The sequence below is a fragment of the Vulpes lagopus genome, chromosome 8 (genome assembly GCF_018345385.1).
Source record: "Vulpes lagopus strain Blue_001 chromosome 8, ASM1834538v1, whole genome shotgun sequence".
Lineage (NCBI taxonomy): Eukaryota > Metazoa > Chordata > Mammalia > Carnivora > Canidae > Vulpes > Vulpes lagopus.
In genome coordinates this window covers 6,830,142-6,850,488 of record NC_054831.1, presented here as the reverse complement: position 1 = coordinate 6,850,488, position 20,347 = coordinate 6,830,142, and the positions used below count along the sequence as shown (strand labels likewise).

The window sequence follows — 20,347 nt, the reverse complement described above, 5'->3', positions numbered from 1 at the left end:
AAGAAAAGGCTGTTTTATGTTTATACCTTCAAAAGAAATCCAGATTTTTTTTTCCTTAATGAATCAAGCACAGAAGAAGAATGAATTTTTTTCAAAGATATTATTTATTTATCCATGAGAGACACACACAGAGAGACAGAGGCAGAGACAGAGGCAGAGGGAGAAGCAGGTGGGAGCCCAATGTGGGACTTGATCCAGCGACCCCGGGATCATGCCCTGAGCCAAAGGCAGAGGTTCAACTGCTGAGCCACCCAGGTGTCCCAAGAATGAATTGTTAAATGAGATGTTTTAATTCTCTAATTAAAATTCTCTTGAAAAAAATGCTCTCGGAGTGATTTAGAGGCAATTTCATAATCATTAAGCAATCTTAATACAATATAGCACATCAGTGGGTTAGTGACAAAATTAAATACCAAACTCTAGGAAAGACCTTTAAAAGTGAGATGAGAAGGAAAATTTATCATGATAGAGTACTGTGCACATCAAAAATACAGTGATGCTAGAAAATCAGGGCGGATCCTGCTCTCATCACTATTAACATGTTGGGGGTTGGCCAATGTAATGAGACTTAAATGTTATCAGAAAGGAAGATTAGGGGCGGCTGGGTGACTCAGTTGGTCAAGTGCCTGCTCAGGTCATGATCACAGGGTCCTGGGACGGAGCCCCACTTGGGCTCCTTGCTCAGAGAGGAGCCTGTTTCTCCTTCTTCCTCTGCCCCTCCCCCTTCTTGTGTTCATGCTCTCTTTCTTTCTCTCAAATAAATAAAATCTTTTAAAAATGGTTATGAAGTTCATCTGTAGAATAGATAGGGAATATTAGTTCAAACTTTTTGAGTATATATGTAATGAAGATCATAAAATATCATAAAATACAATAATACAAGGGATGTGGGGACTCCCCCCAAGGCAGTCAATCTTTGACACAGAATGGCAGAATGGCCAGCCCAGAAATGAATTCTTATCTATAAAAATCCTATATTCTGGAAGAAGCATCACAAACATAAAAAATAGAGAGTTAACAAAACCAGACAAAATGTCACAAGAAAACTATACACCAATAGCTCTTATTAATATAAGTGAAAAAGACCTTAACAAAATACCAAGAAACTGATATATAAAAAGAATGATACACCGTGACTAAGTAGATTTATCTCAGGAATGCAAGGTTGGTTTAACATGCAGATATTAATTAATATGGGTGGCTCAGTCAATTAAGTGTCCAATTTTTTATTTTGGCTCACTTCATGATCTCAGGATTGTGGGATCGAGCCCCAAGTCAAGCTCTGTGCTGTGAGGAGCCTGCTTGGATTATCTCTCTCCCTCTCCCTCTGCCCCTTCCCACTCACCCTTTACCCTTACGTGCACGTTCTCTCTCTCTCTCTCTCTCAGACAAAAATAATGCACTATAACAATGAAATGAAGAATAAAAATTATGTGGTCATCTCAATAGACATTTGACATCAAATAGCATTTGACAAAATTCAACATTCCTTCATGATAAAAGTACTCAACAAGCCAGGTATAGAAAATAACTTCCTGATGGCAAGTGATGCAGAGCATTTTCTCATGTGCTTGTTGGCCATGGCCATGTCTTCCTCTGTGAGATTTCTCTTCATGTCTTTTGCCCATTTCATGATTGGATTGTTTGTTTCTTTGGTGTTGAGTTTAATAAGTTCTTTATAGATTTTGGAAACTAGCCCTTTATCTGATATGTCATTTGCAAATATCTTCTCCCATTCTGTAGGTTGTCTTTTAGTTTTGTTGACTGTATCCTTTGCTGTGCAAAAGCTTCTTATCTTGATGAAGTCCCAATAGTTCATTTTTGCTTTTGTTTCTTTTGCCTTTGTGGATGTATCTTGCAAGAAGTTACTGTGGCCAAGTTCAAAAAGGGTGTTGCCTGTGTTCTCCTCTAGGATTTTGATGGAATCTTGTCTCACATTTAGATCTCTCATCCATTTTGAGTTTATCTTTGTGTATGGTGAAAGAGAGTGGTCCAGTTTCATTCTTCTGCATGTGGATGTCCAATTTTCCCAGCACCATTTATTGAAGAGACTGTCTTTCTTCCAATGGATAGTCTTTCCTCCTTTATCGAATATTAGATGACCGTACATTTCAGGGTCCACTTCTGGGTTCTCTATTCTGTTCCATTGATCTATGTGTCTGTTTTTGTGCCAGTACCACACTGTCTTGATGACCACAGCTTTGTAATACAACCTGAAATCTGGCATTGTGATGCCCCCAGCTAAGGTTTTCTTTTTTAAAATTCCCCTGGCTATTCGGGGTCTTTTCTGATTCCGCTCTGCATCACTTGCCATCAGGGAAATACAAATCAAAACCACAATGAGATACCACCTCACACCAGTGAGAATGGGGAAAATTAACAAGGCAGGAAACAACAAATGTTGGAGAGGATGCGGAGAAAAGGGAACCCTCTTACACTGTTGGTGGGAATGTGAACTGGTGCAGCCACTCTGGAAAACTGTGTGGAGGTTCCTCAAAGAGTTAAAAATAGACCTGCCCTACGACCCAGCAATTGCACTGTTGGGGATTTACCCCAAAGATTCAGATGCAATGAAACATCAGGACACCTGCACCCCGATGTTTCTAGCAGCAATGGCCACAATAGCCAAACTGTGGAAGGAGCCTCGGTGTCCATCGAAAGATGAATGGATAAAGAAGATGTGGTTTATGTATACAATGGAATATTACTCAGCAATTAGAAACGACAAATACCCACCATTTGCTTCAACGTGGATGGAACTGGAGGGTATTATGCTGAGTGAAATAAGTCAATCGAAGAAGGACAAACAGTGTATGTTCTCATTCATTTGGGGAATATGAATAATAGTGAAAGGGAATATAAAGGAAGGGAAAAGAAATGTTGGGAAATATCAGGAAGGGAGACAGAACATAAAGACTCCTAACTCGGGGAAACGAACTAGGGGTGGTGGAAGGGGAGGAGGGCGGGTGTTGGAGGGGAATGGGTGACGGGCACTGAGGTGGACACTTGACGGGATGAGCACTGGGTGTTTTTCTGTATGTTGGTAAATTAAACACCAATAAAAGTTAATTAAAAAAAAAAAAAAGAAAATAACTTCCTCAAAAAAAAAAATAAAAAGAAAAAGAAAAGAACTTCCTCAACATTGTAATGGAGGTTCTAGCTGGGGCAATTAGTAAAGAAAAAGAAATGAAAGATTGGAAAGGAAGGGGTTAAATTCTATTTGCAGATGACATGATCTTGTATTTAGAAAGTCCTAGGGAATCACTTTAAAAGCTATTGGAAATAAGTTCAGCAAGGTTTCAAGATGTAAGATCAATATACAAAAATCAATTGTATTTCTACATGGTAGGAATGAGCACACAAAAAGTGAGATTAAGAAAAGAATTCCATTTACAGTGTCAATAAATATTTAGGAATATAATTTTAACCAAATGAAGCACAAAACTTATATTCTGAAAACTATAAAATATTATTGAATGAAATTAAAGAAGACCTAAATAAATGGTAAGACATTCCATTTTCATGGATCAGAAGAATTAATATTGTTAAGATGGTATTACTCTTCAAATTGATCTACATATTGAGTACCATCCAAATCAAAATCCCAGCTGGCTTCTCTGCAAAAATTAACAAACTGATCATAAAATTCATATGGAAATTCTAGGGACCTATGCCAAAACAACCCCAAAAAAGAATAAAGTTAGACTCACATTTCCTGATTTTCAAAACTTATTACAAACCAACTCAAGACTGATGCAAGGATAGACATAAAGGTCAGTAGAATAAAACTGAGAATCCATAAACCAACCCCTACACCTATGGTCAATTGATTTTTGACCATAGATGCTAAGGGTGCCAAGAGTTTTCAGTGGGTTAAGCATAGTTTTTTCAACAAATGATACTGGGGCAACTGAATATTCACAGACAAAAGAATGCATTTGGATCTCTACCTTATACCATTTACAAAAATTAACCCAACATGGATCAAAGACCTAAATGTAAGACCTAAAACTATAAAACTGTTAGTGGAAAAACAGCTGTAAATGCTTTTGACATCAGATTAGACGATGCTTTTTTAGATGACACCAAATACAGCAAAGGATCTGAATAGACATTTCTCCAAAGAAGTTATACAAATGGCACATGAAAATTCGCTCAGCACCACCAATTACAACAACAATGGGGATGCCTGGGTGGTTCAACAGTTGAGCATCTGCCTTTGGCTCGGGGCCTGATCCCAGAGTCCTGGGATGGAGTCCCGCATCCGGCTTCCTGTGTGGAGCCTGCTTCTCCCTCTGCCTGTGTCTCTGCCTCCCTCCCTCTCTCTCTGTGTCTCTCATAAATAAACAAATAAATAAAATCTTTTAAAAAATAATTAAAACAACAATGAAATGCTGTTTCACATCCACTAGGATGGTGGTAATAATAAAGACAGGTAATAACAAGCATTGGTGAGGATATAGAGAAATTGGAGCCCTCATACACTGCTGATGGGAATGTAAAATAGTGTGGCAGTTCCTGAAGAGGCTAACGTACAATTAACCATGTGACCTAGCAATTCCATTCCTGAGTGTATTCTCGAGCTAAATGAGCGTATATATTCACACACAAGTTGTACACGAATGTTCGTGTACAGCAACATTATTCATAACTGGCAAAAAGTGGAAACAATCCAAATGTCTACCAACTGATGAATAGATAAATAAAATGTGGTAAATCCATACAATGGAATTTTATTCAATCCTAGAAAGAAATCAAATATTGATACATGCTATAAGATGAATGAGGGCAGCCGGGTGGCTCAGTGGTTTAGCGCCGCCTTCAGCCCAGGGCCTGATCCTGGGGACCGGGGGTCGAGTCCCATGTCGGGCTCCCTGCATGGAGCCTGCTTCTCCCTCTGCCTGTGTCTCTGCCTCTCTTTCTCTCTCTCTCTTTCTCTCTCTGTGTGTCTCTCATGAATAAATAAATAAATAATCTTTAAAAAAAAAAAAAAGATGAACCATGAAATAATTTTGCTATAGTAAAAAAAGGCCAGTTACAAAAGGCCACATATTGTCTGATTTCATGTGTGAGAACTAACCAGAACAGGCAAATAAATGCATAGAGGTGGAAAATAGATCAATGTTTGCCTAGGGCTGGAAGGATTGAGGCGTGGGGGGTGAGGAGCTGCTAATGGGGACAGGATTTCTTTTGGGGCGATGATGCAAATATTCTAAAATTGGTTGTGGTCATGGTTGCACAACTCTTTGAGTATACTAAAAACCATTGAATTTTATACTCTAAAAAGGTAAATTGTGTGGAATGAGACTTATATCTAAATAAAATTATTATTTAAAAATAGGAGGGGCATCAATAAAAGTCTGAAATGTTGGTAAGCAGCTTGAGAAAAATATTTGAGTTCAGAACCTCAGAATAAATTCCGTAAACAACAAAAGAATTAAAGCATTAAATATTCAAGTAAATTTAAAAAGGGATACTGCTCTATGAAAATACTATGTTTTAAAAAAAAGAAAAAGAAAATACTATGTTTTAAAAATATTCCAATCTTGTATATGAATAAAACAGCTTCTTTTGTATATAAAAAAAGCATTAAATACTTTCTTCAAACTATAGAACATTAAAAAATTGCATATGGTTATAATTACCTTTTCTTCCCCTTAAATAATGTGTTTTGGAAAATGTATTTCTTTTTTTTTTAAGATTTTATTTATTTATTTGACAGAGAGAGTAAGCACAAGCAGGCGGAGCAGCAGAGGGAGAGGGAGAAGCAGGCTCCCCACTGAGCAGGGAACCCAATGTGGGGCTCAATCCCAGGACCCTGAGATCATGACCTGAGCCAAAGGCAGATGCTTTACTGACTGAGCCACCCAGGTACCCTGAAAATGTATTTCGATGAACTAGGTACATACATCTCCTTTTCATACTTGCATAATATTCTATAATGCATGGTTTATGGTTCCTTTATTTTATTATTATTTAATTTACTTTTATCATTTTCTTTTAACATTTAAGTTTTAGGCTCTTTTTTTGGTTAGAGAAAGAGACAATCATTCAGGCAACTTGAAGAAAAAAAATACATAAGGCCTAACCTGGGGCAAGGTGTTGTAAGGACGTGGCCCTCCCCCTCTGTCAGGGGTCAAAAAATAGAACATTTTGAGCAGGAATTCCATGGCTTCCAAATCTTGCTGTAGCATGCTGAGGAAAGCCGTGTAGTCACTGAGAGCCTTGGCTGAGTGGCACCAACCAGGCACAGGTTGTCAACCCTGTTCAGCTTCTCACCGGTTGTGTGAGCTGAACATGTGGCCTCCCCTTGGGCCTCCTGGTTCTTTACTGTCATGTAGCCTGGACAGATGTTAACTAAGTACTGGGACTAATGTGGTGTTGCACAGTGTTGGCACACAGTGTGTAGTACCTCTTGTCTTCATGCATTAGGATGCAAATCAGCACAGGTAATATTTCCATCCATAAATACAATAATATTTATACTCATGTCTCACTTATCCAACATAGTATAAATTAAAAAGAAGAAAGACATCAGAAAGGAGAACAAAAAGGTGGGGACATAAAACAATGGGGGATAAGGTGAAGAAAGTCCCATTACAAAGGCTTTTGCTATGGATGTGGTCAAATTATGCCTGAGCTTCCTAGTAGCCCATGGGAAAAGGGAAAATGTGTCAGTGACTCATTCTCCTCAGTCAGGGATTAAAAACTGACCAAGTGCTCAGGAGAAAGTGCTTTAGGACTAAGACTAGCTAAGCAATTTCTCTCAAGGGCTTCTATGGAAGAAGGAGCTGCTGTGCAGTGATTTTTAAACTTTTAAGAGCTTATTAAATAGATGGATCCCAGGGCCCCATGCCCAGATTTTGGACTGAGTAAGGCTGAAGTGGATCCCAGGAATGTGCATTATAGAGAGAGTCCAAGGTGATGCATGGACTCCAGTCTATTCAATCCAGTAGGGTGGTCTCTCTCCTGGACGCACGAGGCTCGTGCACACACACACACTTACAGACACACAAACAGGTTTCTTCAGACTCTTCCTCTGTGCCTCCTTCAGTGTAAGTTGATGTTTTCACATAAACACAACCACGCGCAAGTCATTCTGCAGGGTGATGCGGTGCAGGCTTCTGCTAATCCGGGGAGGTCCTAGAGGGGTTTCAGAAGGAGACATGGACTCTCCATCCCCTTCTCGGTGGAGTGCCTGGTGACGTTTTGGTGGGATCATCTTGAGGTGGAGTTCCCAGCTAAGCACATAGAGGCGGCTCGTCTGTTGTTGCCTGTTAGCTACCCACTCGGGGTGGGGGGGGGGGTGTTGGGGGAGAATTGATATCCTTAAGGTAAATGAGCCTACAATATCCTTCCAGGCGGGCTGAGATTTTCCTCATAAGGAACATTGTTCTGAGTCTACTCCAGCCCCTAAGTAGATAGGCAGTGGAGCCACAAAGCTAACATTCTGTGGTGTCAAGGCCTTGAAATGTCTTGTCTAGAAAATTCCAGGCAGGTGAGGTGAGATTCTTCCTCTGGCCCCCAGCCCATCCCCAACACTGGCATCCAACGTGCACAGGATGTCTTCCCCTTGTGCAACATCACTTCCTGGTATCCCCTCCAAGATAAACTCTTTGTGAAATATCCACCAGGGTAGTTGAAAGAGGTGGCTTGTTCTGTGGAAACAGTATCTACAAACCCCGAGACGAGGTGGGTGCAGCGGCATTTACCAAAAATGGCAGCAATGAGTTTGGATGTGTTCTCTCTGGTTTTAATTAGCCTGCTTGTCTGACGTCTGTTGAATTCATAAAAGTTGAATTCATAAAGCCTTTTTAGCCAAGGATCAGAGAATGCCTGACTTTTTTTTTTTTACTTTATGGAGCCAAGGGACAGAACTCCCAGCCATCCCCAAGTGATTTCACCCAAGCATTAGGCTAGACAATGAAGAGGAAGGTGGCACATCTCTTTTGCCCTTTCACATGGTTAAAACAATTTTTTTTATTTTTTTATTTTTTTTTAAATTTTATTTTATTTTATTTATGATAGTCACAGAAAGAGAGAGAGGCAGAGACACAGGCAGAGGGAGGAGAAGCAGGCTCCATGCACCAGGAGCCTGACGTGGGATTCGATCCCGGGTCTCCAGGATCGTGCCCTGGGCCAAAGGAGGGTGCCAAACCGCTGCGCCACCCAGGGATCCCAAAACAATTTTTTTTAATGTAAGTATAACAGAATATAGATAGCGCCCATGTCTTAAGCGTACAGATTGCTAAATGTTTACACCTCGTGTAACCAGTGCCCAGATTGGGAAGGAGAAGGTCACCACCGCTCCAGAGAGTCTCTCCAACTCTTCCCCTGACCTGCTCCTAAAGGTAACCTCTGGCTTCTAACAGCCTGGATGACTCTCAGCCTGTCTTGGTACTTTATGTACATGGAATAATTTAGAATGTTCTCTCTTGTGTCTGAATTCTTCCCATGACATTGGCTTGTGAGATGCATCTACACTGTTCCATGTTGTTGGAGCGTTTGTACTCATGGCCGTGAAGCAGTGGTTCTCACACTGGAGTGGGCCTCAGTGAGTTAAAACACGGATCGCTGGGCTTCACCCTCAGAGTTTCTGTTGCAGGAGGGCTGTGGGGGGAAAGGGTCTAGAGTCTGTATTTCTGGCAAGTTCTCAGCTGTTGCCGCTGCTCCTGGTGGTCTGGAGAGCACGCCTGGAGAAGCACCTCTTTGGCAAATCCCCTTTCCTCTGGAAAAGGACTCGGAGCTTGTCATTATTGTTGCTTCCAGAAATTGCTGAGAGGCAGTGCTGACCCACAGGCGGAGTGGAAAGGTGGGGCAGCGTGGAGGCCAGCGCTGGCGTTCCCAGGGCCAAGGTGGAACCAGGCCAGTGTCCTGAGCTGACGCTGGCACGTGTGATGGGTCGTCGGCCGGGGCCGGAGAGGATTCAGCTTCTCTGCTGTCCTGTTCCTGACACAGGCTGCTGCGATTTGAGTCCCTGTGGCCTCGCCAGGGCTTTCTGGCTCCCTCAGGAGTGGGCAGGATGAGGTGGCGATTTCCAGAACATAAAGTGGCCGGACACCGTCCAGAGGCCCCCAGCGTCCAGCTGCCCCCAGCGCCAGCGGGCTCACTTTCTTCCCCTCCTTTCCAATGTCTGCCATCCTCCGGCTTCAGACGCATGGGAGCGAGGCCCCCAGTGCCCGGCCTCTGTGTCGCCCCCAGCCCCCCACCACGTATCACACCCGCTCGGCTTTCAGCCTGCGTCCTCCGCCAGGCCCAGCCGCCCCCTCTGTCGGGGCCTCATCTGCTCGGGGGGTTTAGCCTCTCGTCCTTCCCCACAACATCCTCCTCAGAGAAACTCAGTCCCTTGCTGAGATCATACAGCTGGTCAGTGGCTGAAGCAGAATTCGAACCCAGGTCTTACAGGTCCCAGAGCCCTGCCCTGCTGCTGAGAGAACAGGAATGGCTTCAGTGGACACAGGGAAGGCCAAGCGTGTGCTTTCGCAGCAGTGAGCAAAGCGCACACAGAGCACATAGCAGGGGACAAAGCCAGAAGCCGGGCCAGGACGGCCCTGTTTTCTCTGGGGGCTGAGCATGTTCAGAAAACCCCTCCTGCCCACTTCACGGGGTCCCCAGGACAGTTAGGGGGCAGGGCCCTCCCCATTGTGGCTGTGACCCTCCGTCACCCTGGTGAGAACGATGGCCAGTCCCAGGCTTCCTAGTGAGCGGCGGTGGGTGGCCTCCAAGCAGCTCGCTCCCTCATCTCCTGTGCAGCCCAGCGCATGCTGGGTGCTCTTCTTTCTTCCCTGAAGTCCAAAGTCAGGCTGAAGCCATGGGATCCGGGAGTGGAGGGGGCGATGGGGTGCACCCTCCCAGCTTGCCCCATCACGGCTCTTGGGATAGATCTCCTTGGGCCCTTGATCCCCAGTCTCCCGTCTGCAGGGTGGTGGGCCAACCCTAGTTGGCACTGGGTTGAACCATCGGCCATGTCCTCGGGGTTCCATGTATTCACTCGTTGAGGGTGGCTCTGTCTGGCTCGAAGTCCCGCTCGAAGTCCCAGCAGAGCAAGCAAGGTCCATTCCTGACATCTCCCATCATCCCAGACTTTGAGAGCCCCCTCCTCAGCCTTCTTTTTCCCTCTGGAAACAGCTCTCATTTGTACAGTATTAGGGCAAGGATTACATGAGAGTAGGGGGCCTGGCACCACGTCAGCACGCCTCAAGGGATACTCCCTACCCTTTTTACTCATTGCGAGTAAGTGAATGATCCACTTGTTTAAATGGATTTACTTTTTATTTTTCACTTTTTTTAAGAGATTTTATTTATTTGAGAGAGAGAGCACGAGCAGGGGCAGGGAAGGGGCAGAGAGAGAAGCAGACTCCCCACTGAGCAGGGAGCCAGCCCTAGGGGCTCCATCCCAAGACCCTAGGATCATGACCAGGGCCAAAGGCAGATGCCTAGCCAACTAAGCCACCCAGGTGCCCCTATTTTTAATATGTATATATATATAAAAGTTTATTTATTTGAGAGAGAGAGAGAGAAAACACACGATCGAGGGAGGAGCAGAAGGACAAGCAGAGTCCTAGCTGAGCACGGAGCTTGACTCTGGGCTCGATCCCACAACCCGGAGACCATGACCTGGGCCGAAATCAAGAGTCAGACACTTAACTGACTGAACCACCCAGGTGCCCTTGCTTTTATGTTTTAATATAAAAAAAAATCCAAGATTATAAAATGTTTATAATGGTCAATATAAAAGGCAGGTATAAGGTTTGAAATAAAAGGAATCAAGGGTCTTCAGAGCCTTGGCTCTGTCCCAGTGAGTGAAAATCTATGCCTCGTTCTTGGGGACCGGCTGGGGGCAGTTCCTGAGAGCCTTGTCCCCTCTGAGCACGTTGGTGGCAGTCCTCAATCTCAGCCTGAGTCAGGGAGGAGAGGGCTCAACCGACTTTCTCAAAGTGGAGCCCGAGCCAGCTCCGACAGTGTTTTCCCGTTATTAAGAGACTTTTTACCTAATTAATGGAAGCTGACTCTTTTTCAGGTATTCCAAACCCAGTCGCCAGGCAGGCTATGAGCAATAGGAGGGAGTGAGCTGGGGGCAAGGACCACTCCTTCTGGGTGAGCGGCCTCAGCCGGCCACCGCCCTTGGCGAGCTCCCACCTGCCTGTGGGCCAAGGTCTGCTGGACGCAGCCAGAGGGAGGCCGGCCAGGGCAGCCAGGCTCCCAGTCACAGCGCAAAACAGACACTACATAAAAACAGGCATGTCATTTCCATAGCCCAACAGGGATATTTATATGCAGGAAGTTGCACACTCAACACTGAGTCTTTGTGGAGTTCTAGTGGTGGGGCCATTTGCATGTCGAGTTGCTGTGAACTCATCTATCAACCCACATTCTAGAAGATTTATAAAAAGGCCTGCTAAAAATGACAAGACCAGTATTGGTGGCTTAGTCAGCTCCGGCTGCCTCAACAAAATACCACAGACCGGGTGGCTTCAACAGCAGAAATGTATTTTCCCACAGTTCTGGAGGCTGGAAGTGTGAGATCAGGGAGCAGTATGGCGGGTTTCTGGTGAGGGCCCTCTTCCTGGCCTGCAGACAGCCACCTTCTATGTGTGTCCTCACATGGCCTTTCCTGGTGTGTGTGCAGGAGAGAGAGCAGGAGGGGGAAAGGGACAGGGACAGAGAGGTCTTCCTCTTCTTATAGGGTCACTAATCCTATCATAAGGATGCAAACCCTTGACCTCATCTGCCCTTAATCACCTCATGGAGGCCCCATATCCAAATGCCATTACACTGCGGGCGTGAGCTATAACATAAGGAGTTGGGGGGGAACGGGAATGTGCAGTTCATAACAACTGGCAAAGGAATGGAAGGGTTCCTTGCTTCACTGGTTGGGAATATCTTAATCCCAACCCAGTTTCTCAAAATGGTTCTGGTGAACCATTACCAGAAGGTAGCCATGCTCCCCTCCTGTTCTGGAATGCCTTCCTAGGGGTTTGCTCCATCCTCAGCCCTGGAAGGGGAGGACCCTGAGTGCCCCCGGACACAGCCTCCTGGCCCCAGCTGGCCAGATGAGAGTGGACCTTTGACCCAGGAGGAATCAAGCCAGAGGCTGGGCTGAGCCAATTGGATTCATTCTCCCAGAGATGATGGAGATGAGGCCCAGACCAGTTAGCAGGGGGATCCAGACTGGATGGCTATGGGGGTAGGAGAAGCATTTTTAATTGACGAGAGCAAGCCATATATAGGTGTAGCTGTGCAGCCAGTGTGGAGAGGGACGGAGGGAAGGAGGAAGAGAGAGAGATGTGTAGCTTTCCCATCTCCCATGGAAAATTTCTGGTTCTGTCTTCTGCAGGCCAAGTGTTAATTTTGGCCTTCAGTTCCTTGTATTTTTCCAATAAAATTTCTTAAAACCTCTTTCTTATCCCAGCTTGATGGGACTCCTGTGTATCACTTCCCAGTGGTCCAACGCTGGACTCCCCTATCTCTGGTTTAGGACATGAGGTTGACCTGGTCAGTTGAGTTCTTGTGGTTTTGGTGACTTCTGTCCCCCCATGTTGAGCACAGGGGTGTCTGCAGTCTCCTAGGCCCTGGGGCCCCCACAGAGGGAATTCCCTGACTTTGTTCATCATCCCAAACCTGACTCCTCTGACTCCTCTTTTCCTTCTAGAAACTTCTCTTATCTGTGCAGTGCTGAAAGCATTCCAAGTGCTTCTGCATGCCTCGAGGTGAGATCCTGTGATCTCCCCATAGGCCTGCAGATGGGACGGAGGTGACTCAGGCCCTGAGGAGGGTTTACCAAGGAGGCTAGGTAAACTGAGGCTTACTGAGGCATGCACTGTCAAGATCAAGACCCATAGTGTCTGCCTGGGCAGGGAGAGGACTAGAACAGCCAAGGAGAACAGAGGGCTGGAGGGATGTTCAAGGTGATAGAGCTGTGAGCTAACAGAGGCAGAAAGACTCGGATTTCTGTGTTGCTTTGGGTGATTGGGTTATTCAAGAGGGAGATATTTTTTATTTTTTTAAAAAAGACTTTATTTATTTGAGAGAGAGCATGCACATGTGTAAGTGGAGGGGGGGCAGCGGGGAGCAGAGGGAAAGGGAGAGAGAGAATCTCAAGCAGACCATGCGGAGCACAGAGCCTGATACAGGACTGGATCTCACAACCCTGAGATCATGACCTGAGCCAAAATCAAGAGTCAGACACTTAATTGACTGAGCCACCCAGACACCCCAAGAGAGAGATGTTTTTGTAAAAAGAAAAAAAAAACAAATAGTGGCAGGTAAGTTTAGAGGTGTCGGTGTCTTTCAAACTGTCTCTCACCTAAAATATTCAGAGGATTGGAATGAATCTACATAGTCCCTTGTTCTCCTTCCAGCTGCATGGGATGCAGACCAGTGGCTGTGAACTGATCTTTGGAAGTACGTCAACCATCAAAAAAATAGTTACATAGTTTATGTATTTTAGAAAAATTCCAATTAGCACATCAGACCTGCGATTTCATAGGTATTAATGCTTAGGATGAAAATAAATCGAGAACTTAAAGTCAATCTGTAGAAAATGTTAATAGCACAAGTGGCACATGGAAATGTTAAAAAATCATAAATGTGCGATGTAAATGATCGGCATTCCAGAAACGCCGAGTTGGAATTACCTGGATGAACTGGACACCACGGAATTCATGTCTTCAGCTAAGGCTTTCTTCCCTCCCTGTATGCCAGGGGTTTCCAGAACGTGGCTCACTTTGAGCAGCAGCAAAATCTGGGGGCTTTTAGGAAGTGCAGATCTTGGGCTCTCCCACCCAACGAGCAGGCCTGGGCAGCTTGGGGTGGGGACGGTGCCGTGCTGTGACCAGCACCCCCAGGGTCTGACAAATCCTGCTCCAGCTCAGCCTTCTCAGACTGAACGTCGGCGAGGCTGAATGTCTCCTGAAACCGTGTGCGGGAGTGTGTGTTTGCACATTTGCAGGGGGGTGGGGCTGTCCACACCTCCCATCAGGCCCTAAGAGGGTGAAGGCCACTGCTCTCTGAAGCTCCTGCCACCCTGCTTCTCTGCCATTTATGGCTGCGTTCAGGATTCCATGTGCTTGAATCATAAGTAACCCAAACCTTGTTTGGCCATCGGCAAGGCGCATCCAGTATGTACGAAATGGCTGGTGGGTATTTGGGACCTCCCCATGCCAATGAGACCCTGGAGAACCCAGCTGGGGGCTGTCCAACCCCCAGATCACAGCAACCCTGGGTGCTGGCTCCCCAGAGCCTGGATCTCTGCATTTCTGACCCTTCCTGAGTCTGTTCTCTCTGCCCATCTTGGCTTCTTCTTTCATTCCCCCTGACAGGGCTCTGGCCATGGGCTCTAGCTTAGACCAACCCTCGGGTTGGTGCCAGTGCCCTACCTGGTGCCACCCTCCTGCTCCTCAGAGCTCTGTCCCCCAGTGCTCCTCCCTGGAGCGCTGGGCCCACTTGGTCCACAGTGGAGTCCACAAAGACTTCTGTTCATCCATTGACCCCTCCCTCTATCCAGCAAATACTGAGCACCCACATGCCCCATGCCCCTGAGGTGATGGACCAGCAGGTCTGATGGTCACAGCACCTGACTACATGCCAAGTTGAGGTCTCCTCGGGCTGCAGCTGGCCAGATCCCACTCCAAGCCCCACCTGGTGGGGTTCTCTGATCCTGCAGAACCTAGCACACACCACAGATGTTCAAATCACAGGGTCAGGCCAGGGTCTGCTTCTCCAACTCTGCCACTGCAGTGTGCCCCCACCCCTCAACGTAATCATTAGGGTCCTTAGGAGAGGAGGCAGGAGGGTCAGAGAGATTTGCAGGTGTTACCATTGTTGGCTTTGAAGAGGTAAGAGGAGACCACGAGGCAAGGAATGTAGGTGGCCTCTGGAAGCAGGAAAAGACAAGAATACGTTATCCCCTGGAGATTCCAGAAGAAAAGTGGCCCAGCTGACACTTTGGTTTTAGCCCAGTGAGACCCATTCTGGGCTCCTGTCTTCCAGAACTGGAAGATGATGCGTCTGTGCTGTTTGAAGTCACTAAGCGCATGCTCATTTGTCACAGCAGCAACAAGAAGCTAACACACTCTCCTTACAGATGGAGCCCTAAGTCTCCTCAAATTCTTTTCACGCATCAGACTCATTTTTCAAAACTGGAACAGCATGGTTTTGCCAGAAAAAATGCCTCCACTTATCAAGAAATATTTGCTGGAGGGAAATAATGGTTGGGTCCAGTGTGCAGATACCTTGGGCAGTGTGCAGCCTCCCCAGCTGACGACAGGCAGCCCTGAATGGCCCCGAAGGGATGGCGTTTCCCAAAGCTGGCCGGGCCCAGAGCACTGGCTGGGTGAGCTGGTCAACAGACACCAGTTCTCTTCACATTTGAAGGTTCTATGTACACTTTGATGCTTAGTGAACTGATATTTTCTATGAGAACTGATAAATTCTATATTGCTTAAAGTCAACTTTTATACTGGAAAAGAGGATCTATTTTTTTTTCCCTCTAGGCCTATTGGGATAATAACAGTGAAAGCCAAGCCCTTTATATTCATCATCTCATGGAACACCCAGGGCAATCCTAATGATTGTTACATGCTTGTACAATTTTCCCCATTGGTACAGTGGAGGATGTAGAGGTTAGAGAGGTTAGGACTCAGCTCACGTCACACAGCCAGCGTGTGGTAGAGGCAGCCTGGCTCTGGCAGAGAGCATGATTTCTAAACTAGTCCTCACCATCTTTAATTTAGGACATTCTGACTTAAAGCAAACAGCCTTTCCTGAAAAAAAAAACAGCCTCATAAGATTATAGACGATGTGGGGAGAGAGATTAGTAGACAGTGACTCCGCCTGGGGCCAAGCAGTTACCGGATCACCACCTTGGCCTCTGTCACACGGTTAAAAGATGCATGCACATCCACCCATGCTCCTTTATTTTGACAATTTCTGTGATATTTTGCCAATGAACACACAAATCAGCCATAGTAATATTTTTGCAAACATAGCCTAGGTGAGTCTGTTTATCTTAGATTGAGCATCATGATGGCTTCACCGTGACCCTGAGCTAGAATCTCTCCAAGTCTCACCCTTCACTTGGAACCCAAGTTTGCTGACTGTGAGTGACTTTGATCTTGACTCTGAATGAGTTCCAAAGAGGCCAGAAAACCATAGAAAGCACGTTCCGGAGAGCAGCTCTGATATCTCAGGCACTAGGAAAAATTGCCCGTGTGCCAGATGCCTTTTTACTCCGGAAACAAACAAAAACCCCGTACAATCGTTTTAAAGTTCAAAGCTAACTTCCTAAAAAGGAATCTAGAGAAAAGAAGGCTTTCCTCCAGCATTCAAGAATCCACCAAGAAATGTTTTTATCACTCATATGAGAGGGAAAAAAAATCTTTATAGATATACTCACTTTCATGAGTGGATTTAGGTCTATAGAGCACCATGAAAAATAAAGCTCGTCATGTCAGGGTTTTGTAAACTTAAAACACTTAGAAGTGTTTTGTCCCATTAGTGGGATTTAATGGGAATTTGTTATGCCAAGTAAATCAGCTGTGAGTGAGGAATTGAGTTTTCCTAACCTACCTATTTGGACAGTGGTATGGGGGGTGGGGGGAGCTTAGGGGCCTTGGTAAAGGGGCCGGGGTTGTCCATCTTATCATACCTTACCACTGCCGGCCCCGGGCAGGTGTGCAGCAAACACTGACCGACCTGGCTGGACCAGGTACTGAGGAGTCAGTGTGTCAGGAGCTCACTGCCATGATGGACTGAAACACTGATGCAAGCAGATCTTGTGAACTTGGAATTGAGCAATGCTTCCTGAGTCAACCCCAAGGAAAAACCCTTGTCACTTCCAGACAGGACCTGGGGGTCAAAGTCCTCAGGCCAGCTTGCCTTCCTCCCTTATCCTGGTTGGTCCCTGGCCCAGAGGCTCCCAAGCTTCTGTGAGCCTTTGAAGGCATCATCCAAGTGCCTGTTCTGGAGGATTTGTCCCAGGAGGAAACATAACTCATTAAATAACCATGAATCAGCGCCCCACTTTTAAACTCGCCAAGGATCTGGATAGTAGATGGGCAGAGCTTCTAGCCGTGGGGGACACTGGTGCTGGTGCAGGAACCTCCAGCCATAGGTGAAAGTGACTGAGGCAAAGCCAGCTAGTGCTGGAGACAGGAGTGCGGGGTGAGTTCCCCGAGGGCATGTTGCCGTACAGACCGCCACTGTGATCTCCGGAGGCTCTGGGGTCCAGGCATCGTGATTGCGGACCACCTCCCTCTACCTTCCTTCTGCTCCAGCAAACCCATCCCATCAGCATCCTTTACTAGGCCTCATGCTTCACCTGGTCCACACCTCTGCCTCTTCCGTCCTCGTGCCCTGCAGGGCTCCCACCCCGCCTGAGAATGTGCTCTCTGCTCTCTGAAGGACTTGGATCAAACAGGGCAAGCATGAAAAAAAATCACCTTATTTTCAAGTTAGAGAGCCTCGCTTTATAATACATAAAACCATACCCATCAATTCTTCTCTTTCTAGAAATAATTAAGAAGTGATGTGAGATTGTATAATGATGCTCAACTCAAAGGCCACTGTCTCCATGTAGGGGTCCTTGATATCCCTTCAATGATCACCCCCTCTTCATTCAAACACGTGGTTTTTTCCCCATCCCAAAGGTAAGGCCAGATGAGGTAGAAAGATTGAGAGACGGCCTGACTCACGTCCCAGATGCCAAGTTCTTCATTAGCCACCTGAGCTCTTCTCCCAAAGAAACCCACTAAGGAACGTTCCAGGCAAACGCCCTCTCTCTAGTGCTCAGTCTTTTGCCCTGACCCAGTGTGGTCTCCCAGGGACACGTCAACCAGGAAGAGGGGTACAGGCTGCCAGTCTTCCTTTTGGCGTTTCCTCTACGTCCAGAAGACCGCAGCTCCACAAGTGGGTCTGACCGCCCCAAAAGTCGGGAAAGGTGAATCCAAGGTGATGAAAAAAATAACCTCTCCGGAGGCCCAGGCTGCGCTGCCCCAGCAGCTCCCTGAGAGGCCAGGGGCAGTTCTGGGAGGAAGGCCGCGGGCTCACGGATGCGACCCCCTGGGCAGCCCCCAGCCCCACGGCCAGGCCGTACCACGGAGTGAGGAGGGTGTATTCGGTGCCCCGTTCATGGACAGAGGACCCCTCTCTGGCCTGGGGGTTCGGTTCTCCTCCCCCAGCCCCTCTGCACAGCCCCTCCTGCCCCAGCTGCTCGGCAGTTGTTTGATGAAGGGACACAGGAGGGAACTGTGCCCTTCCGTGGTGGCGCCGGGGGCATCCTCGGAGCGTCAGGGGGACGCTCCCCACCTGGGAGGCCGCAGGTCTGGCCTGGGCTGGGGGCCAGCAGGGGGGTCTGGCCTGGGCTGGGGGCCAGCAGGGCGGGACTGTCACGCGGCCTCCTCTGGCCTCCGGGCTGCTTCGTGCGCTGCTGGAAGCCCGCTGGGCGCCCCCGGAGGCCAGGGGGGTCCCCCCGCAGGCCAGGTGCAGCTCCTGCCCCTCCGGGCACCGGGCAAAGCTGTGGCCTGTGACTTGCCCTGCCTTGGGGTCACCCTGCCTCTCTTGGGGGGGGGCTCTCGAAGGGAGGGGTTAGCAAGACCCGACGCTTTGGGCTCCAGGAGGCCGTGGGGTTGAGAGTGGGGTGGCGGAGATGGTCCCCTGCCCGATTTCCCAGAAAGCCCAGGACACCCCCGGACTCGCCGGTCCTGCCGCCAGCAGGCTAAGCGATGCCAGGGGCGCCGGGGAAGGGGCAGGAGTGAACAGGGAAGGGAAGCCGGAGTGGGCCACGGAGAGGGGAGGGGAGGCCGGAGGGGTGACAGGGGCTTGGGACATTCCCACCAACCGTCGTACCGCCTGAGTGTTTTTCCAAAAGGCAGAAACGGTGGGTAATCGGCTGAATGATCACAAACCCGGGAGCCGCCAGTCCCGGTTCTGCTCTGCAAACATCCCAGATTTCAAATCAAGGTCCCAAAGAGGAGCCCCCACCACATCCAAGAGCCGGGCGTCCCCCAATGTGTGAGTCACCCGGCGCCTTGGCTTGATGGCAGGCAGGTGCGCGAGTCTGCGGGGTTCAGAGGGGCGCGGCCTTCCATCCTTTGGAGATGGGACCTGAGCCGCAGGGGCCCTGGGAGGGGGCAGCTCTGCGTCTGGGCTGTCACTCCAGGGCTGGGACATCTGCTCCCCAGGTGTGCTTCCTGACTCAGGTTTGAGCCGTGGCACGTAGCAATCACGGCCTGTGGGACACCTCACAGTTTACACCCACGGTTATTATTAGGGCTGGAGCCTGGGCAGGTGACCCATGCGGCCACACAGGACCCCGCGCTTAGAAGGGCCCCTCACCTGCTTTAAGGCTGGGCTGTTGCCATTCTTCATTCTTGGAATTCTTAACCAATTTCGAACAAAGGGCCTCACACGTTCAGTTTGCTGTGGGACCCTGCCAATGACTAGCCAGTCCTGTGTGTTATCTCACTTGTCCCCATAGCTGTGACAGGAGAGGAGCCTGGAGGGGATCCCTACCCCACTTCACACATGGGGAAACTGAGTCCCGGCAGGGAGTGCTGAAGCCAAGACTAGACTCGGTCTCCACAGTGAAATTCTCTCTTGGGGCTCTTTCTCAATGAGTGGATGGGTGGTGGTCTCCTTCCCCTTCACACACCTGCCTGGGGTCTTTCCAATCCGGTCACAACCCCCATTCTATCTCTTAGTTCATCTTGTTTCTTTGAGAATTCCAGAACCATTTGCTCACCTGCCAGTGAGGTGCTCCTGGGGGTTGAGGCTCCGAGGATGACTTTTCTTCTCTTATCCTCCTGTCCGAGGTCCTCCTGAGCAGGCTGCCGTGTCCTCAGCAAGATCTGTGCACCTTCCACCCCGTCCCAGAGAGCCTGCAACCAAATGCTTTGTCCTCTCCTAGAAAGGGCTCCCTGGGAAGCACTCCTGACCTTCAGACCCGTCTCGGCCCAGAGCTGGCCCCATGCCCATGACAATCACTTCCTGCCTGAGTGTTTACCTTCCTGGGCACCATGGGCCCAGCTAGGGTGGAGGCTGCACACCTGACCCAGAGGCCATATAGGAGTGCAGGAGCACTCCTGGTCAAGGCCGGGAACACCTATTACCAAACCCTGGTGCAAGGTAATCCCACTGGTACCTTGGCACACCTGATCCCTCACCCCTCAGCATTGGCTGGCAGCCACAGAGCACTCAAATCTGAGGCTTGGGAATGGGCTTGGGGTCCTCTAGGGTTTCATTCCCTTCTTGTACATTGTCATCATGCCTCAGCTTGGTCACTTCCAGGTGTGGGACACTCACTGCTTTGTGAGGGAACTTGTTCCATTACTATTATTATTATTATTGC

At 47.9% G+C, this 20,347-nt stretch overlaps 1 protein-coding gene across 2 annotated transcripts in view; it reads right to left on the bottom strand.

Annotated features, from left to right (window-relative positions):
* Nucleotides 1-19,936, bottom strand: part of NGEF (neuronal guanine nucleotide exchange factor) — a 102,913-nt gene extending 82,977 nt beyond the window's left edge. Inside the window, exon 1 of one of the 2 annotated variants that reach the window (XM_041766593.1) lies at nucleotides 19,742-19,936. The gene's annotated coding sequence lies outside the window, so the exon portion shown is untranslated. The remainder of the gene's footprint in view (nucleotides 1-19,741) is intronic. The other variant, XM_041766591.1, reaches the window with a different exon arrangement.
* Between the last annotated feature and the right edge of the window lie 411 nt (nucleotides 19,937-20,347).